Source organism: Podarcis liolepis, assembly GCF_965112155.1.
Source record: "Podarcis liolepis genome assembly, chromosome: 7".
Classification (NCBI taxonomy): domain Eukaryota; kingdom Metazoa; phylum Chordata; class Lepidosauria; order Squamata; family Lacertidae; genus Podarcis; species Podarcis liolepis.
In genome coordinates this window covers 42,830,366-42,851,711 of record NC_139561.1, presented here as the reverse complement: position 1 = coordinate 42,851,711, position 21,346 = coordinate 42,830,366, and the positions used below count along the sequence as shown (strand labels likewise).

The window sequence follows — 21,346 nt, the reverse complement described above, 5'->3', positions numbered from 1 at the left end:
CTTTGCTATACTAAACCAAACATTTAAAAGATGAGTGTGTGCAACTTGATAATAAAAGGGCTAAACATCAGAAATATTGGCAACATTCTCCAGGCACACTTCCCTTTACAGTTTTGTTGCTCTATGTAAGCTGTAGGAAGGCATTTTAATCTCCAAGCAGCACCAGTTTCTTTCTCAGTTTAAAAGACTAGCTTTCTAAAAGATAGTGAGGTGCTTTCCAGGCTGCAGCTATGAGCAGCACGTTTCTCATTCAGCCCTGCCCCCATCTTTTTCCGTTCCCCTCCCAGCACTGCGGCAACGCAGATGGCAGCAGTGTGACCTCGCTGTTCCTGCCTCCTTGTTTTGATCCTGCAGTCTTGATTGTTCAGGCTAATCCCACACTCTGAGCCTTGGCTGCCAGCCAAAACTGTTATTAATGGCACAAAAGCTTCTCATTCCAGCTACTTCTACATCCGCTAATGCTGTTGTTGCCTCCCTGCACCCTACAAACTGGAGCTGCACTATGTTTTGCTAAAATGATTTTTCAAAAGAAAGAAAAAACAGTTTTGTGGTCATCTTTGCACACACAAGAATCTTACCCATAAATCACAATTTCACAATTGAAATAATAAATACAGTTGCTAAACAAACTAACAAGAAACTTATATGAGTTCAGTACAGTGGTACCTCGGGTTACATACGCGTCAGGTTACATATGCTTTAGGTTACAGACTCCGCTGACCCAGAAATAGTACCTCGGGTTAAGAACTTTGCTTCAGTATGAGAACAGAAATTGTGCTCCAGCGGCGCGGCAGCAGCGGGAGGCCCCATTAGCTAAAGTGGTCTTCAGGTTAAGAGCAGTTTCAGGTTAAGAACAGACCTCTGGAACGAATTATGTACTTAACCTGAGGTACCACTGTATTTAAAACAATTTTTTTGTGAAAATGGAGCCATGTAACAGAAACTGATTCAAGTACAACAGTACTTTTAGTAAGGCAAAGCAAAGGAACAACCTTCAAGTCAATGCCAGAAAGTCTAGTCACGATCTGACTTTGTGTGGAAATTTAGAGCAGCAAACTCTCATTCAAGGAAGGCCCATTTCCCCCTTGATTTTTATCTGCACTAGTACACCACCAGATCTGAACTTGGCACATGGCTCCCCCCCCCCCCATGTACACTTTGGGTAGGTAGTGCTACTCAAAACTCAAACATACACATATAGATGCCAACATCTCCAAACACTACTATGTACACATTTTCCTCACCACCTGTGTAAGCAAATGTCATGTGTAGAGCAGCCTTCAAAATCTGCTCTGAATTCTAGATGGCATTGTGGTGTTCCTCACTAAGGAAGGTTTTGCCCTTCAACTGCAAATACTTAATTAAACAGTGAGGTTGAAGCCGAGAGCACAACATTACACTTAACACAATTCTGAATGGCAGCTTTAAAGCTATGCTTACTTCAGCCTACGTGCTTTGGTCAGATCATCTGCTGCAGTTCAAGACCTCTTATAGTACACCAAGACAAGGTTCAAGAAAAATATGGCAGGAACAAGCTTTCTATTTCTCAGCTACTTGTACACAGATTGACAAAATTAATATGGTAAGGATTTCACCCCCAACACTCAGCCTTCTCAATTCATTCTCATTCTCTCTCTCAGGGCAAGTTTCTTCAATGAAGTAAACATTGTACAGACACCCCCACTCTCTGACCCAGAGCCTGCAAGATACAAATCTGATTCTCAGACTCTGCTCTAGCCATGGTTAGGAACCTTTGAGGAAACCCAGTGACAATAGCAGCACTTGTGTATCACTGATTACCTCAGAAGATGTAACAAGAACAGCAAGATCTCATGAATACAGATCTTGCACAGTTGTAGGCAACCTAAGGCCCATGGGCCACAAGCGGCCCACAGGGGTCGTTTAACCAACCCAAGAGCCGCCGCAGAACCGAGCTGCCCGCTCAGAGTCCCCGCATGCAGTGCTAAATCAGCATAGTGTGGTGCAGGGACTCACTTCTGCGGCGCTGGAAATCGTGTCTGCGCAGATGCAGACACCCAAAATCGTGTCTGCGCAGATGCAGACACCAGAAAACGAGTCTGTGCAGACGCAGGCACCAAAAATCACGGGTGCACGCGCTCACACACATGCACGATCCAGCCCACGGAGGGATCTCCACTGGAGTGAACCGGACCAGGTGAGGTAAACCTTGCCGATCCCTGATCTTCCACTACATACTACAAAAGGAAGAAATAACAATGGATTGGAGTGACACATGAGACACACAATCCTGAATAATGATCATGTGGAGAGAAGCCCATCACAAAATTCCTAAACACATCCCAAATAAAACGGACCCACTGTTTGTGGTCGATCAGTTTTGCTGGAAATACTCTTTAAGCCCATGCTTTTGGCCCTTATTGTGTTTTGGAAAATAACAAAACCACACTGGAATAGGACTAGTTGGTTGGGGCTTAAAGAGTAGAGCAAATAAAATATAGCTTTCACTTCTTATAATGTGACAAAGTCTTGTAGGAATTAAAAATTAAGTGCTTGTAAATTTGGATAAGGCAAATTCAGTTGTCCTCTGCCAAATGCATGCCCCTCCATCTTCTCATGCCTGGTTAGGTCACTAAAGAAGAAAGACAAACATGGTGTTATGTGGTCAACTGATACCCCCAACCCCTCTACCCTGAAGTCCATCTTCTGTGGCTCATGTTGAGAACTCTGTGGTGCTAGGTGGGTGGGGGAATACATTGCCTCAGTAGATGAAAGCCAGGAAATTTGCTTAAAATGTTATTAACAAGATTACAGAATATGTACAGCAGAATCAGAAACTAAGACTACAAACAATTCACAAGCTCTTCTCTAAAAGTTATAAGAAATAAATTTGGGGGTGCTTTTCCCAACAATAAGCTGCAATTTTAAAGACATTTTAAGCCACAGCTTGGAACATACCTGGAAGGTCCTCTGTAAGAAAATGCCTCCATGCTCAACACCAAGCAATAAAATGGTTCTAACAAATGGTTCTAACTGTCTATCTTTATACAAAGTCATTGCCAAGCTTTCTTTTTTTTTCTCCATGAAGAGAACACACATACCTCATCCTAGCAGAAGCAAAGCAAACATTTGACACATGCATATGCTCAAATACTGAAGAAATTTTTTGCTCTTTCAGAATGCTACTCAGATGTCTAAAGTCTGAATTTACAAAGCCCAAATTTGAAACTTCTATCCATGCCAGAAAAATTATTGCTTCTGAACAGCAGAAAAGCTTTGCCCTAATGGAGGAACATAGGAAGTTTCCTTATACGGAGTCAGATCCACCAGTCAATGTAGCTCAGTACAGTCTACAACTGGTGGCGGCTCACCAGATTTCAAACAAGTAATCTCTCCCAATCTTCCCTGGAGATGCCAGTGGAAAAAGATGCAGGTTACATATTAAGTAAAAAGTTAACATTACAAATTCCATTTATTTATTTGATGAATCACTTCCCATAAAACACCTCAGAACAATCCAATAAACACTATTATTTGTGAGGGTGTCAAATCCAACACAGATGCAGACTGTCATAAAAAATCTGCATGTAAAATGCTTGTTGAAAAAGGATGGTCTTCAGTAGGCACATGCACACATAATTATGACTTTACACCTAGCAGAAACTACTTCTGTTCATGAAAGACCAGGTATCCAATTTTTGCTTATCCCACACAGCGCAGTGCAAACTGCACCCCACCCATAAAATGGTTCAGTGTGAAGCAAGATCAGCAAAAACTGACTGGGGGCTCCACTTTGCTCCAGTGGAAGTGTTTTTTGGTAGTGCAAAATCACTACATACAGCCCTCAATGTTTCTGGGCACTTGGACAACAGAAAACAGTCAAGTTAATGTGCATGTCACAGGAACATAAAGGTAAAGGTAAAGGACCCCTGACAGTTAAGTCCAGTCGCAGACAACTCTGGGGTTGCGGCGCTCATCTCACTTTACAGGCCAAGGGAGCTAGTGTTTGTCTGCAGACAGTTTTTCCGGGTCATGTGGCCAGCATGACTAAGCCGCTTCTGGCATAACGGAACGCCGAAACCAGAGCAGCACAGAGAAACGCGGTTTACCTACCTGCTGGAGCGCTACCTATTTATCTACTTGCACTTTTTTGGCATGCTTTCGAACTGCTAGGTTGGCAGGAGCTGGAACCAAGCAACGGGAGCTCACCCTATCGTGGGGAACTGAACCGCCGACCTTCTGATCAGCAAGCCCAAGAGTCTCAGTAGTTTACACCACAGCACCACCCACGTCCCTCATAGGAACATAGGAAACTGCATTATATTGAGTAAGACCATCTAGCCCAGTACTACACTGATCGGCAGGGGCTCTCTGGGATTCCAGAGTGGGCTCATTCCCAGCCCTACCTGGAGGTTGAACAATGGTACTTCAGCATACAAAGCAGATACTCTACTACTGAGTTACAGCCCTTCCAATAAATTAAGACTTTATGATCATGCAAATATGTTAGTTTTGTGCACTGAGAAAGAAAGAGTCACTGCTCAACCCAGATTTCTCTTTTTAAAAAAACAAAACCCAGTACTAGGACAAAATCTTAACTTATTTATCTAGATTACCAATTAATTGGTATCTAGAATACCACTTAAACACCACTGTTTGATGGGTGTGCCCAGTACTAGGACACAATCTTAACTTATAGGATTCTAAATGGCTGGAAGTCGCTAAAAGTTTATCTTTGGAAAGAAATCTGAATCACCAGCCTATTCTCCATAATATCAACGACTGGCCTGATTTGTGACCACAAGACTACTTATAGGAGGCCATTGGTTTATCTGTAAGTCAGGTATGCTGCAAATAGGCAGCTGCAGATGACTGGATGGAGGGAAATGCAGGGTTCAAAATTAGCGGATGCCAGTCACATCTTGCGACTGGCAACCAGCCATTTGTGACTTGATGGAGAGATCCAGGTGCATCTTTTACTACCCTTCTACCCGCCAAACAGCTGATTCACCTGGTAGCGCAGCAGCAAAAGATGCGTCTTTGGTTTTTTGCTGCTGCTGTGGTACCCAGTGAATCAGGTGTTCTACCCAGCAGCCCCTGATTCACCCGGCTGAATTTTTTTATATAAAAAAAATTAAAACACATTTTTTGCTGCCCTGTTGCTGGGTGAATCAGGTTTTTGGTGGGGTAGAGATGTAGCAAAAGATGCATCTTTTGCTGCAGCACTACTTTGCAGACCCCAATTCACCCAGAGGCATTTTTATTTTCATTTTGGCTGCAGGGCTGCCTGGTCTGGTGGAGGGGGGCAGCAAAAAAAAAGGAAGGGCACCTGGACATTTTGTTTTGGTGCCCACAACCTAGGTCTCAGGAGCCACGTGGCTCCTAGCATTCCTATCCCAGTTTCTAACACTGGGGAGAAGGAGGGGATCTGAAATATGCTGTACTTTTTGGTACTCCTTTTGGCCGAACTACAGTCATCTCTGTCTTTCCATTCCACTACTAGAGCCTGTTAACCTTTTGCCTCTCGGACTTGGTTGTTCTGTGTCTTTGTGCTTTGTTAACTGTATAGATTCCATTTAGATTCAGTTCTGTTGATTAGACATCTCTTCCAAATATGTCATCCACGAACGAGCAACTGCTCCTCTCCCTTCTTGTCTGTAAGCCTTTTATATCATTTGAAATGTAATCTAACTAATTTAGGTAGTTAAGAACAGATATCAGCTCCCCAATGACTGAAATGAGGATGGTGGGATTTTCTTTGAGTAACAGTTAAGGTAAATGCTATTTTGAAATTCAGTTTGCAGATGTGAAGAGTCTGTTTTGTCCTCTAGCAGGATACCTATATCTCACTGAAACAGTAGGTTTCTGTAAATCTAACAAACTTTGACCTAGTTTTAGCATCCCTGGGTCACTCAAATTCAGAGGTCTGGGGTGCTCCTGGGTATATCGTTGAGCCAAGGTGCAACAGTGCCCAAGAGTGCCTAGTGCCTGGAAAGAAGACTTCCACTTTTTCTCTCTGTTGAAGACCTAATTAACATCATTCATTCATTCCTCAAGAGATATAAATATAAAATCTACATAATCCCATAGCTTCTCTCTAGTGCCTTTGTGAGGGGATCTCAAAAGTGCTTGGCAAACAATGTTTTAAGCTTTAACACACCATGTGATAGAGAAGCTCTCTGTGAGCAGGACAGAAGGAGCAAATGAATCAGATAGGTATAGATGATTTCTGTCTCAAGCTGCAGACATCTGCCATCCTGTTAGTGTTGCATGATTCTGATTTAGATCCATTCCAGTTTACTTTCAGACCTGGTTTCATGATAGAAAGACTTTACGTCACCCTGGTAGATGGCTTATGAGAGGGAATAGAAGGAAGGAGTGCAACTCTATTGGTTCTACTAGACTCAGGACTACCACCATGATGACCATGGAAGTGTTCAAAATTAGCCAGGCACAAGGCGCAACCAAATGAAGATGCCTGGGTGCCAGGATGGCACCTGATGTCGCCACCATCTGGAGGTACGTGCCTGGGGATCACTGGATCTGGACTGTTTTCACACACTAATACCACATCCTGTAGAATTCTATCAGTTGCATTTTATCTGCACACAGGATGAATTTCTGGAACCAAAATGGCTTTTATGTACAGCCTGAGCAGCAGCAGTCACCATCAAGAAAAAGAGGCAAGAATAGGCCAATATATGTGTGGACTGTCCCTGGACCAAGTGACTTTTCTTCTTTAAGTTATCAACGTTCTTAAGCTAGCTCAAGATTATCAACTGAACTAGCCAGATGTTTAATTGGAAATCAATCACAGTCAGTCCAGCATTTTTAAAACATAAGACTTTAGAGCCGTCTTACCCCAAAATGTCAGCTAGACATTCCATTTTAGCGACTATAACCTTGATTTAAGGAGCCATTTTGATGCCTAGCTTATATACATGAGTTTCTAACACTGGCCCATGGGTACAATGGTACCCTTAAGGACCTTCCCTGGTGCCTATGAACCTTGGAGCCCCTTCACTCACTGCCATATTTGTCATGAGATGGCAAGCATAGTTACTTCCCCTCACTGAACTGGAAAGTACACAGAAGGAAGCTGAAAGAGTGGCACACTGTACCACTTCCTCTTTCAACTCTATGTGCTTTACGAGGCTGAGGCTGCCATCTGAGCAGTTGAACAGAAAGTGGGGTGACTGGGGATGGAGAGAGTCTGGGTGATCTAAGAAACTAGAAGAAGCAAAATGAAGCAACCAGGAGAGATGTGGGGAGAGAGTGTCACAGAGGTCAAGAAAGTATGTGCATGGAATGCCACTAAGTTCCACCCTGCCCCCCCCAACTTTTTAACAATTACATAAAACTGTTGGGGGAAGTTAGATTGAGGTTTGGGCTAAAGTCTCATCAATATCTCGGATTTCCATCTCCTAATCCCAAGGAAACTGTGCAATTACTGAACCAGTGCCTAGAGGGAGTTCTAAGGTGAATAGGGCAAATAAGCTGAGACACTATGGGTAGTGACACAGAGTACTTCAGATAGTGGTCTACAACTTGCCTTATGTGTGGCTGTACCTCCTATGAAGGACTTTGTGTGTGGTTTAAGAGTTCTCTTGGACTTGGTGCTAACTTGGGAAGAGCAGGTAGCAGTGGTGGCTTATACTGCATTTCACCAGGATAGGCTAGCTGTATCTCTGTAAGGAAAGGTCTGGCCTTGTTTTGGTTACCCATGCACTTATGGCAATCAAGCTGGACTACTGTAATGTGCTCTATGTGGAGCTGCCTTTAAAGATGACAATAAATTCAGATGGCTAAGAATGTGGCCACCCAAGTATTATGGGGGTTAGGCAATTGATGCATAGGACACCTTTACTATGGCAGCCACCCACAGAATAACAAGATGTGTCTTTCCACCCTAGACAAGTGGAAACCAACAGATATAGAATTACTGTTGAGAAGGTCAGCACTGGCACCATCAAAAATGGGTAAGAGACATAGCTTAGTTCCCAAGATAACCTGTTTGCCAACAGTACCAGCAAGCTGGTAAAATGTGGGTTGAACGAGGTAACTGTTAGGTGGATTTGTAGCTGGTTGACTGACTGAAATCATAGATGTTGATAAGCTGGAACGTGTGCAGAGAAAGGCAACTAAGACAATTAAGGGTCTGGAAACTAAGCCTTATGGGGAGCACTTGAAGGAGTTGGGTATGTTTAGCCTGGAAAAGAGGAGAGTGAGAGAAGATATGATAGCCATCTTCAAACATCTTAAGGGCTGTCACATGGAAAAGGGAACATACTTGTTTTCTCCTGTCCTAGAGGGCAGGACTCAAACCAATGACTTCGAGTTACAAGAAAGGAGATTCCAACCAAACATTCAAAAAAACTTTCTGATAGTATAAGCTGCTTGACTCCCACAAGAGGTGGTGGACTCTTCTTCCTTGGATGTTTTTAAGCAGAGGTTGGATGGTCATCTGTCATGGATGCTTCAGCCAAGATTCCTGCATTGCAGGGAGTTGGACTAGATAACCCTTGTGTGCAGCTTAACTGGATGTTAACAATTTTAGCTATACAGTGGTACCTCTGGTTAAGAACTTAATTCATTCCGGAGGTCCGTTCCTAACCTGAAACTGTTCTTAACCTGAAGCACCACTTTAGCTAATGGGGTCTCCCGCCACTGCCGCCGCACGATTTCTGTTCTCATCCTGAAGCAAAGTTCTTAACCCGAGGTACTACTTCTGGGTTAGTGGAATCTGTAACCTGAAGCGTCTGTAACCTGAGGTACCACTGTATTTTGTACTGCATTTTAATATCTGTGGGTGGATGTGTGTTATTCTATGATCCTATTATAATTATGATTCATTAACTGATGCTGTTCTTGTATATACCGTATTTTTCGCTCTATTGGACGCACCGGACCACAGGACGCATCTAGTTTTTAGAGGGGGAAATCAAGGGAAAAAATAGCCCCAAAGAGCAACGGACAGGCTGTGCGCTTCCTCTTTAGCCTTGAGCAGCATCTTTAGCCTTGCACAACGGGATGGATCGTGCCCGCTGTCCACCGGGGCTGGACTAGATGACTCCTGGGATTCCCTTCCAACCCTGCAATTCTGTGACCTCGGAAGTTGTTGGGGGTCTCCACCACTGGAGGCTTTTAAGCAGTGGTTGGGGGACCATCTGCCTGGCGTTCTTTAGCTGTGATTCCTACATTGTGAGGGGGCTGGGCTAGATGACCCTCGGGTGGCCCTCCCAACTCTATACAGTCCTAAACTTCTGTGGCAGGAGATCCACGGCCACTTCACACAATGCCCACTCCCAATTTTCATTGGAGAGACATGTGGCTTCACTGTCTAGGTAGGTACCCCCCTACCTGCCACTCTTCCCTCACCCCACTTAAGCCGAGGGAATTCCTGCCCAGAGAAGCTCCCAGGTGAGGCAAGGGTTAAGATCTACCTCTGGTAAATGGCTTTGTATCCTCCCTCTTTCCCTTTTCTCTTCTTCTTCTATGCTAGTTCCTTCTCTTGTGTTTTGTTTAATCTGTTTTTATTGTATACTAAAATAAAAGCTGCAAAGTTTCCTTTTTTATAATATTCCCCCCCTCCAAACTAAAACGTTAATCTTGATTAAAACACTGATCCAGAGGAAAATAAGGGGGTGGAGAAAGGACGAAAAAAGAAAAAGAGGTAGAGATAGAGAGATTTTTTAAAAGTTGGCTTCTTTAGCCTTGTGCAGCTTCCTGCGGCTGAAGAGGCGTGCTAGGCAAAAGAGGAAGCCCGGGCAGTGAGCGGGATGGATCGCGCTCGCTGCCCGGGCTTCCTCTTTAGCCTTGCGCAGCCTCCCACGACTGGAGAGATTGCGCAAGGCTTTTCTAGAGGAGGGAGAAGGGACTGACTGGCCGCGTCAGTCCCTTCTCCCTCCTGGGGAAAAGCCCGCAAGAGCCGTGCGAAGCTTGTGTGTGGCTCTTGGGGGCTTTTCCTGCTTGCCTCCCCCCCTGCATTCGCTCCATAGGACGCACAGACTTTTCCCCTTAGTTTTTAAGACGGAAAAACTGCGTCCTATGGTGCGAAAAATACGGTATATTATTAAGCCACCTTGAGTGGATTTACTCTTAAAGGTGGCCTGGAAATACTTTAAATCAATAAAAAATACATGTAAATTACAACCACTCTGAATATTCTCTCATGCCCAGTTCTAATACTACTTCACCATGGCTGGATTCCATGCTGCAGCAGATCTAAATCTTATCAAATTGCACAGGTAGATCAGATAGGAAAAAACAGTGAGAGTGTGGGGACTTCCCACACCATTCATCTTTCCTCTGTTGCTGCCAGATTTAGACATTACCTCCATAGAAGTAATATATACTAGCCCTGGGGCTATTAAGAAGGACAGTGTGCTGCTATGGATTTTGTTTTGAAGTTGCATTTGAGAGATCTGGGTTAAAAAAAAAAAAAATCCAGTTCAGCCATTTAGTTTACTAGGTGACTTTTGAACAAGCAATCACTGGCCCGTGAGTGCTTCAATTGGAGAACAGCTTTTACTAAAGGTGCCATGGACTTTGAAGCAGCATTCAAAACTCCCATTGTTCTAGGTGCATTTTCCAACAGGGAATTTCATAGGCGCAAGCAGTTTCTGAGCTCTTGGTGCAGTACTGCGCCTAAGATTTCAGATTAAAACTGCCAATGCAAGTGCTGAGAGTGTGTGAAGAGAAATTCCTCCCCGCCAGACTTCCAATAGATCTAGGGGACATCTTATACATGGAAAAATACGGTAAGTCTTATGTTTGCAAACTGGACACTCAAGGTGGGTCTGCCATAAGCTGTAAAGGTCTTTAATACGTGTTAACTGTGGTGCCAAAAAGATATATTTATATGAAGGAAAGAAGGCGTAGGAAGAATCCAGGGCTTGTCTGCAAAGTGAAAGGAGGACCTTTTTCTGCCTCTCTACTTCCAGCCATTCTCTGAAGACTGGAGAAGAGACCCTCTTAAGCAGGGGTAGGCAACCTAAGGCCCATGGACCACAAGCGGCCCATGGGGGTCGTTTAATTGGCCCCCAAGTCACCCCTGAACCGAGCCGCCTACTCCGCGAGTCCCTGCACGCTGCGCTAAACCGGCACAGCACGGCACAGGGACTCGCTTCTGCGGTGCCGGAAATCACGTCTGCACCTGCGCATGCTCAGATGCCGAAAATCACAACTGCGCAGACACCGGAAATCGTGTCTGCGCAGACACAGATACTGGAAATCGCGGTCACGCACGCACACACGCGTTCCGACCCACAGAGGGATCTCCGCTGGAGTGAACCGGCCCAGGCGAAGTAAACCTTGCTGACCCCTGCTCTTAAGAATATTAGGGAGGTGAGCAGGGGAAGCATGGCTTTATTTTTGCAGTCTTCAGGTGAGGACTAGACCATGTGAAAAATGAACATAAGGTTTTAGCGGTAGTTCATTCACTTTCAGCTTTGTACACACCGCTAAGACCGTGTTCATGGAAGACAATCTTACTCGGCTATGAGTGATCGCCATAGAAGAAGAGGAGGATTTGGAAGCCTTCATTGAGACTGACTGTTTAGTTCAAAGCTATACAGTATATGAAATATAACAACCTCAACTTTCCTACATAACTTCTGTTTCAAGACTGAGAAGCAAAAACTGACAAAAGTTTTCGCAGCATTCTTGTTAAGAGTCTGGAATGAGACTTATCAACTCTGTATAGCCCATGTATCTGTTTGGCTCCCTGACCCACAATCTCCAGCCCTCCAAACTTCCCTTCCCATCAAAAGTGCATAGGCCCTCTTTCAATTTGCAGGCTGCTCAACCACAACTTTTGTTCCACCATTTCAAACTACGAGCTGTATTTGCACTTTGACATGCATCACTGATGTTGTGCATTCAACTGTGTTCATTATGTTACATTTGCATTCCTTTGTACTCCAGACTGGCAGAGGAAATGCTTTTTGCAAAAGGGATTTAGTGCATTTTGGTTTTTACATTGTGTCATAACTTCATTTGCTCTTATTATGTTTGTTTGCAACTGTAGTCTATCATCTAAGCCTTTTAACTGACATTTGTACAGTTGGTCATTGCTTTTAAAAAAACAAAAAATGCTTTTCACAGTCATATAAACAATCCAAACTAACAGTAAGCTTATTTGCAAGGCAAGAATACTTCTTACACATGTCATTCCTGAAGTGAACAGTACATTAAACTGTGACTGCAGCAATCTGGGGTCCCCATTCCCTAGAATATATTCCAAATGACATTTCCATGCAGCAATGCAGGGATTTTCACTACTCCTACTTGAAGCTTTCAATAAACAACTGGTAACTTTATAGGTTTGGAACAGCACAGCATGTAAAACAACTAGGCTAGATGTATGTGAAACTCTTTTGATGTTAAATGTTGCATTATTTATTAGTGTACATTTACTTTAATATTTGCACTCCATTTAGATCAGTGATAAGCAACCTGGAGCCCTCCATATGTTGTTGACTCCAATTCCCATTAGCCCTAGCCAGCATAGTCAATGGTCAGAGATGATGGGAACTGTAGTCTACCATCAGGCACACCAGATTCTCCATCCGTGATTTAAACTCTCTTGCTCATTCTCTCCTTACTATGTATATTTCTTCTACTGACAGAAAATGGCAACTGTTTTGCCCTAGGCAGCAATGGCAGACTGATATTTATGCCAATAAAAAAGGTAAAAGGTAAAGGACCCCTGGACAGTTAAGTGCAGTCAGTGGCGTAGCGTGGGTTGTCAGCACCCGGGGCAAGGCAAGTAATTTGCGCCCCCTAACCCGTGGATTTGCGCCCCCTAACCTGTGGATTTGCGCCCCCTAACCCGTGGATTTGCGCCCCTAACCCTAACCCCCAGATGTTGCGCCCGGTGCGGCCGGGGCCCCCTGCACCCCCCCCCACGCTACGCCACTGAGTGCAGTCAAAGGTGACTATGGGGTGCGGCGCTCATCTTGCTTCAGGCCAAGGGAGCTGGCATTTGTCCACAGACAGCTTTCCAGGTCATGTGACCAACACAACTAAAATGTTTCTGGAACAATGGGACACCATGACGGAAGCCAGAGAGTATGGAAACACCGTTTATCTTCCCGCTGCAACGATACCTATTTATCTACTTGCACTGGTGTGCTTTCGAACTGCAAGATTGGCAGAGCAACGAGAGCTCACCCTGTCACATGGATTTGAACCACTGACCTTCCAATCGGCAAGCCCAAGAGGCTCAGTGGTTTAGACACAGCGCCACCCGCTCCCCGTTTATGCCAATACCAGTAATCCAGCTGGAACACAATTTTAAATTCTTGGCACTGTGTTGCATTCATACAGTGAAAATACATCCCAAGGACCTGAAAAGATTGGACTATAGTCTACTCCTGCACCTCAAACTTATACATTGGTATCTCTCTTCAATGGGAGATGGTATCCCCTGATGAGTGAACCGAGCCCTACTGAGAGTAAAGCCACTCATTGAATTCTAGTGCCTTGGAGCTTGCTGGTGTCATCATTTCTCCTCTTTACTTCATCAATTCATGTGTGAAGCTCATTCAGTCAGCAGACTGATGCAAGTCAAGCTAGGAACCTCAAACACTGACAGGCTGCTACTAATAGTTCTTTGTGTATTGCACACTGAGCACTACATGCTTCTACATGTTCCATATCAATAAGTGGGGGGGGAGAGAGAGAGAGAGAGAAGGGAGGGAAAGAAGCCCTTCCTCTGGCATTTACAAGCTAGCAAGTGAACTGTGCGGTCCCCTGCAAGGAAGATGCTCACATCTGTGCCCTTTCATATTGCCCTGGCTTCCTTTTAATTCATCTTCCTCTGGCTGCAGAATGGTGCGTGCTGCCTCTCTCACACTGACATTGCTTTGCTACATGAGCTGCATTCAGAGCAGGTATCGCTGAGTAAAAAGGAGCGCCTTGTGCTCTCTGCTGAAAAGGAGACAGGTGGCTAGTGGCTTGAAGAGTGGACGAGCAAACTAAAATATAGAGAGAAGAAAAACCTTGTACAGTTTAAAATAAGACTGGTGAACTGAACTGTCACTTTGCCGTCGCCCCCTTTCTGTAGATAACAGTTTGGCTGTTTGAAGCACGTGATAGGGAACTGTGAGCGTGCTGTTCTTTACAGCTGCCCTTTGTATGAACTAAAAATCTGCTGGAATTAATAAAGTGCAAGGAGGAAGAGGAACTCACTAGCCGAATATAGTTGTGTATCCCGCGTGGAGCAGAGTATAAATCCCATGGGAAAGAAAAGCAAGGTTATAATCTTTTGAAATAAATATTCCTTACACATTTTCCCCATAAGCTGCACTTCTATGCAGATGATCCCATTTTTCTTTGCAACAACAAAAAATATTAATGTTGGCTAGATGCAATGCAAATTTATAGAATACTGGCTTCTTTCCACTTCACTTTTGATAAGCATACACTCCAAACAACTGAACAGTTCTTTCTAGGAGTGAGTAATAAAGGCAATTAAAAACATTTGTTCTTGCTCCCAGTTTCCTTCCTCAAAGATGCTGCTCCTCTGAAAATTAAAATGGCATGAACTAAACACCAACTGAAGCTAAAAAATCTCAATCCTCCCATCCCAACATTTTACTAATATGATGTCTATTTCTTTACTACCTATACAGGTTTTACATTTTGAAAGTACATGCTCCTGTTCTCATTTTTTTCTTTTTGATTATCTTTGCAGCATTCTATTTCTTGCTATTTTAACATGAATACTTCATAACACAAAATCTTTATGAATTTTTATCTCTTTCTGGAAGGATAAGCCTGTAATCCTATTCTATTATTTTGCCAGTGCAGTGGAATTAGATTTTTCTGATTAATTGGCCTTTCAAAATTGCCTTCTAATAATTTTAATATGATTTGTGCTGGACCTCTAACCATTCCTGTTAAAGTCTTCCTTTGGTAATAAGTGGCAGCAATAAGTGCAGACTACACTCAAGATGCCCAACCAGTCTCAGTTTGCAACAAAAGACCATTTCAAGAGTCTTAATGGACTGTGGTTTATTCTGGAAAATGTACAAGATTTGGAAATTTCAGTATGGTTCAGTATGCAACTGCCTAAATATTTGAAGCCCAAGCACAACACCATTTTTGCACCAATTGTGCAAAATGCCAATGCACTTCCTGGCCCAGTTAAAGTTAATAGCATTAATCTTTAAAACCTTAAACAATCAGTGGCCAGCCTACCTGAAGAACCATCTTCACTCTGACCCATTTGTTAAGCTCAAGACTGCAAGTTCTACTTGCATGCTCACCAGTAAGATCAATCATGTTGGCAGGTACAAGAGAAAGGGCTTTCTTGGTGATGGCCCTGCAGTTGCAGAAATACATTCCAAAAGAATTACTGTTAAGCCTAACACAATGCTAAGGAGATTTGTAAGAGACAGTCTTCTGGTGATGCAGCAGTGGCATTTTTGGGTAGCTCAAATCTTATTGGTTGCTGCACATCCCAATTCCTTTTTCATGATGTGTACAATGACAGTTATTGGTGTGGGATAGCATACATGAGAATGACTTTCCCTAAAACATGTATAGGGGATTCTGCATTTAAACAAGTGTTACATTTCAACCCCATGTACGCATAAACAAAATTGTGTAAAATGGGGAGTATTCTGGTGAGTCAGCTTCCCCACCGAACAGCTGATGTGTGGGATAGCACACCAAGCAGTCACTGCTTCCCTGGGTGTCAGCTGAGAAAGCCCCTCAGCCTCGCATGGAGGCTCTCCGAAGAGGATGTCCTCTTTGGGCTCTAAGGAAGTTCTCCTCATGAGCCAGAAGGACTCTCCAGGGTGCTCCTCATTTCCAGGATCATTTCCACATGCAAACAGGGCACACACAGATGGGGAGTTGCCTGTATTGGGCTAGAAATTATGCTAGAAGTCTCATAGAGGACAGTTTACTGATGGTATGGCAGTGACCGTATTATTTGTGACTGCTCAAAGATTATTTTGTTCGTCATTCGTTTGTATGTATTTTTAAAAAATGGTATGGGGGCTACATGTTTGAGCATTACTTGCACCCAAATGAAGTACTAGACTGGACAGGATTTTAGGGTATCTGTATTCCAAATGTGTTGGTGCAGGAGGAGATTTGGCCCAAAGCTTATTGATGTACACAGATTGTTCTGCTCACAATACGTTTTCGAAGAAGGTGGTGCTGTGGACTGCTGCTCTTCCCTGTGGACTTCCACAGGGCTCTGTTCTGGTCACTATGCTTTTAAATCTCCATGTGAAACTACTAGGGAAGTCTGGAGTTTTGGAGTGGGCTGTACCTCCCAATTCTTTCTCATTTCTTTATGTGGAAAGGAATAACCATTTACAGGTGATAATAGACTGCAGGAGGATAAATAAACTGATGCTATGTTCAGAAAATGTGGAAAAGGTTCTGGGACACAATGACAATAAAATATTATAGAAATGCTGGTTCTAGATGTACTGCCATAGGAAAAAAACCAAGTATGTATATTGGGGATGCTGCTAGATCTAAGACTCATCCAGAATTCTCAGGTTTAGGTTACTGTCCTATCAAGTATGATAGATTATATGTCAGCTATGTCTCTTTTGGGAAGACAGTAATTTAGCCACTATGCTATATGTCCTGGTAACCTCATGCTAATACTATTGCAATGCACTTGATGTGGGATCACCCTTGGAAACAATTCAGAAATTTCAGCTTGTACAGAATACAGCAATTAGGCTGATTATTAGTGCTGATTTAAAACAAAAAAACTACCAATTTCCCATGAGCTTCACAGTTTGCCAGTCTGTTGGCACGTCAAATTCAAGTTGCTTCTAAAGTATTGTTATACGTTTGCCAGGGGGTCAGAGAGAGAGACCTTAGAGAAGTGGTGCCCAAACTTTTTTCAAAGAGGGCCAGATTTGATGAAGTGAAGGGCCATGAGGGCTGACCAAAGGGCCAACCAAAGTTGTTGGCCTTTTTTTGGATTGAAGTTGCTGAGCTTTTTTATTATTTTTACCCCAAAGTTGCTGAGCTTTTTAGGATTTTACCCCAGGAAATAAATTGCCACAGGGGCCAGATTAGGCCCCCGAAATGGACTTTGGACATGCCTGCCTTAGGTAGACAAAGTATTTTTGACCAGTAACTGTGGAACAGCCTGAGATCTGCTCTACCTCCTACCTTAATGAAAGGGGAAACAGGAAAGAGGAAATGAGAAGACAGCAGAAAATACAAGCTTGGATGGCAAGATTCCAGGGGTCTTGGCACAGCAGAGTCTGCTGTTTCTTTAAGAAATATGGTTTATTTATACCGTATTGGCCCAAATATAAGCCACACTTTTCCCAAAATTCCAACTGTGGAAAGTTAAAGTGCGGTTTAAATTCACAACCTTACAAAAATTGGCTTTTATGATAACAGACATACAGCAAAACGGAACATTGTGCCTGCAGAATTTTAAGGGAGCAATTTATATTCGGGTATTGTCTTTTTTTCCTCCCCTCCCCCCTTGAATTTTAAAGGTGCGGCTTATTTGCAGATGCTGCTTATATTCGGGCCAATACGGTACATATTTACACCTGAGTTTTGAGGAAGGGCTGCAGAACATTACACGCCAAGAGTGTCTTCAGCAAGCTTGGGTTCAGAACAGAAGCCATCCATGCTCCCCCGGTATCTGTGTAGCCCCTTTCGGCCAGCCCCACATGTCCTTCTGGTCCCTTACTTATTCCTGAAAACCCTTACAAAATGCAACTCCCCCATTCGGTAGCACCATTGCCCACTGTAATCCCAGCAATTTATTCCTCAGTGCCTCCTGCCAGAGCCTCCTGCCTGGTCGATGGCTTCTACTGAGGGGCTTATGGCTGGCCATCAGCACCATTGTTTCTTCAATGACCCATCCTCAGTGAGCCATCACCAGGCTGGCCTCATGAGGAAACTAGCTGGTGTATTCCCAGTCCTTGCTAAATTCAGAAATTTATGTGTTTGCTCAGGAGTTTGGGAGGTCTTGCTCCCCACACCCAAACCTACACTGTCTAAATAAATAAATAAATCTCTTGCCTGCTCTTTTATTGCATAGCAATTTCTACACTTGATCGTAGCCAAAAGGCTGAGAAGTGATTCCATTAAAAGCCTAATAATAATAATAATAATAGTAATAAATTTTATTTATATCCCGCCCTCCCCAGCTGAAGCCGGGCTCAGGGCGGCTAACAACAATAAAACAGTACAAAAGTACAGCATAAACAACACTCTAAAATCATTCATTATAAAATTAATTAATTCAAGCCACTGGCAACCATTGGGCCAGAGCTCCGCGAAGATTGCCGAGGGAGAGTGTCAGGCTGTGCCCTGGCCAAAGGCCTGGTGGAACAGCTCTGTCTTGCAGGCCCTGCGGAAAGATGTCAAGTCCCGCTACGCCCTGGTCTCTTGTGACAGAGTGTTCCACCAGATCGGAGCCACAGCCGAAAAAGCCCCTGAGCCAATAACCAGGTCTTCAGCAAGTATCTAAAACTTAAGAGTAGGTGTCAGTCTTATCACAAAGGAGAGAGTGCTCTAAAAGAGAAGACACTCAGTTCCCCACTGCTACACAGTAGGCCTCAACTAAAGACGGTGCAGCAAATTCAGTCTCCCCAGTAGGTCTTAATAAATGGGCAGTTTTATTCTGGAGAAGGGGTAGCTTTTAGTTTCTATGAACTGTACTGGGTCCAGGACACTTGTAACACGATTCCCTAATACACTCCCCTGTGCACTGAAATCTAGTAGCAACAAATTGCTGCAAGTTCCTACTTTTGTAATAGTAGGAATGGTCAATATTGCATTTTCTGCTGCATCATGATTGTGCCACCATCTCCCTTAAGAAATTAATCAGATCCTGAAGTCTGATTAGTTTACGCTGGCCTCGAAAACTTTTCTATTCAGGGGGGTTGGACTAGATAACTTTCAAGTTTCCTTCCAACTCTCTGATTATCTTTCAACTGATGGAACAGACCAGTTAAAGATGCAATTTACTGCTTGCCATGGCTGTTTGAAATTATTTCTCATGGTTGTATATTTTGATTGATTATACTGTTAGAAAGCAGGTTAAAAGTATTCTAAATTAAAGAAAAATAAATAAAGTGCTGTGGCACCTCAGAGACTGATTAAATGCACCATTCGCTGCAGAAGTGGACTAAGGCTGAAGTGTGAACATAATGCACACAGAGGAAGCTGGAGGATAAGCCAAATTAACAACTTGGGAGGACTATTACTGATGGATGACATACATGACATTCAAGGATGAACTGATTAATGTGATGTTAGCAGCACAGCCAATGTTGTAATGGTCATCAACAGTACTGTCAAACTAAAAGAAAGGACAAAGCTGACACTGGGGTTTACTTCAAAGCCTGGCTCCCCATTGCTATTTGGGAAAAGCCTCTTCTAGTAGAAGAGGGACTGTCCCAAAAACCATGAGGTGGCTTCTGCCAAGGAACTGCTCACTTGAAACCCATATAACTATTCACCTTTTTCCTGCTATAGACCAGCAGAGCTGTTCTTTTGGTAAATATTATGCAAGACACTTTCCTAATGACTCAAAATGCAATATCCTAGGATAAACTAAGATTACATGTTGAATTACGTTTCTCTTTTCTTTCATTCTCAATCAAGCTGCTTTGCTAGTTTTTGATGCAAATCAGCTTCTTTGGAAGAAGAAAAGGAGGCTTGTACTAGAATTTGTGCATAAAGACTGCACTCTTGGACAGCTGCATATAGCATATAAATGACAAACATAGGAAATACCCTGTCTAGCTAATTTCGGTGTCCTGCAGAGCTTTCATTTCTGCTCTGACTAACCTAAAGAAGAGTGATGTTGTAACCAGATGCATGGAAGTATTTCTTCTCTACTTAGATTTGGGCAATAATCATAATTGGGAGAAGTAAGAACCTGAATGCAAGTCCAACCACACAAACATTCTGGAGAGGATTTTTAAAGGTGTTTCTAAGAGGATGCAAACAGGAATTGAAGAGAAAATAATTAAATGGTCTGGAAACTATTACACATCAGAAATCACTGGAGCACTAAAAGCTATTGGCTTGCAGCTATGGTAGAAACCCTTTAAAAGTTGCCATGGTAGTTCATGCTGCAATTTGCCCACTCATTCTTCAATGAAGACTTTTTAAAAATGCAACACAAACACCAACAAGTAAATGTCAGTAAGGAGTTGGGGGGGGGCTTTGTTCACCACAAAATTTTGCCATAAACATTCTACTGAAGAAGAGGCAAGAGGTAGGAAAAAAATCAAGCCAATCATGTAGCATTAAGCTGCAGTCACCTGAACTTCAGGCGAAACAAGGCACTGAAGAAGCATATTAAAAATTATAACAAACATTGTACTTATTTTTAAATTTCCAGGTCTCCAAAATGAATACCAGACCTGAGGTGTTCCCTGGTATATCCCAAACATACATTCAACCAAAAAAACATGGGTTAACAGATTTTGTGAAATATGTGTCCCCACCTTCTTTAAATAAAGTAGTTTCACACAGACACACATATATACCAAATTTAGTTAGAACAGACATGCTGATGCAAACCAAGGCCAAAACAGAGGAGAGCAAGTATTGCATAAGTTATGTGTATGTAAGAGGGTAAAAAAAAAGGTAAAGGACCCCTGGATGGTTAAGTCAACTCAAAGGCGACTAAAGGTTCAGCACTCATCTTGATTTCAGGCGGAGGGAGCTGGTGTTTGTCCACAGACAGCTCTCCGGGTCATGTGAGCAGCTTCTGGCATAACAGAACACCGTGACAGAAGCCAGAGTGCACGGAAATGTCATTTACCTTCCCGCTGCAGCGAGACCTAATTAACTACTTGCACTGGTGTGCTTTCGAACTGCTAGGTTGGCAGAAGCTGGGACAGAGCAACAGGAGCTCACCATGTAACGCGGATTCAAACTGCTAACCTTCCAATGTGTATGTACACACAGCTAGGCAAAGAAATAACTACAGTAAAATTAAGTCATTCTGCACATAGAAATCAACTCTACAGAGGGCTGACCCTGGGTGGTGGTGGTGAAGAGTTCTGAAGCAGGTTCTTTTAAGCCAGATTCTGTGTCAGTTGCTTTGAAATGATGTGTAGACATTGCACAGATGAAAAGTTGGAAGTGTAGTCAATACAACTTTCCACCAAAGCTGCGGTCTCAACACAAGAAGTTGGTTTGCATTATACAGTAGTACCTCAGTTTTTGAACAGCTTAGTTCATAAACAACTTGGAACCCGAATGCTGCAAAACCAGGTGTTCTGATTTTTGAACTTTTTTTTCAGAAGCCGAACATGCTTCCCCCCTGTGTTTCCCGTTGCGCTGCTAATTTGAGTCCCTGCCCCCATTGTAATTCAAGCCTTCTGTTTCTGATTGCAAT

At 43.2% G+C, this 21,346-nt stretch overlaps 1 protein-coding gene across 7 annotated transcripts in view; it reads right to left on the bottom strand.

The window, feature by feature from the left end:
• Positions 1–21,346, bottom strand: part of ANKRD11 (ankyrin repeat domain containing 11) — a 185,137-nt gene that overhangs the window by 112,634 nt on the left and 51,157 nt on the right. The gene's annotated exons all lie outside the window — the stretch shown is intronic.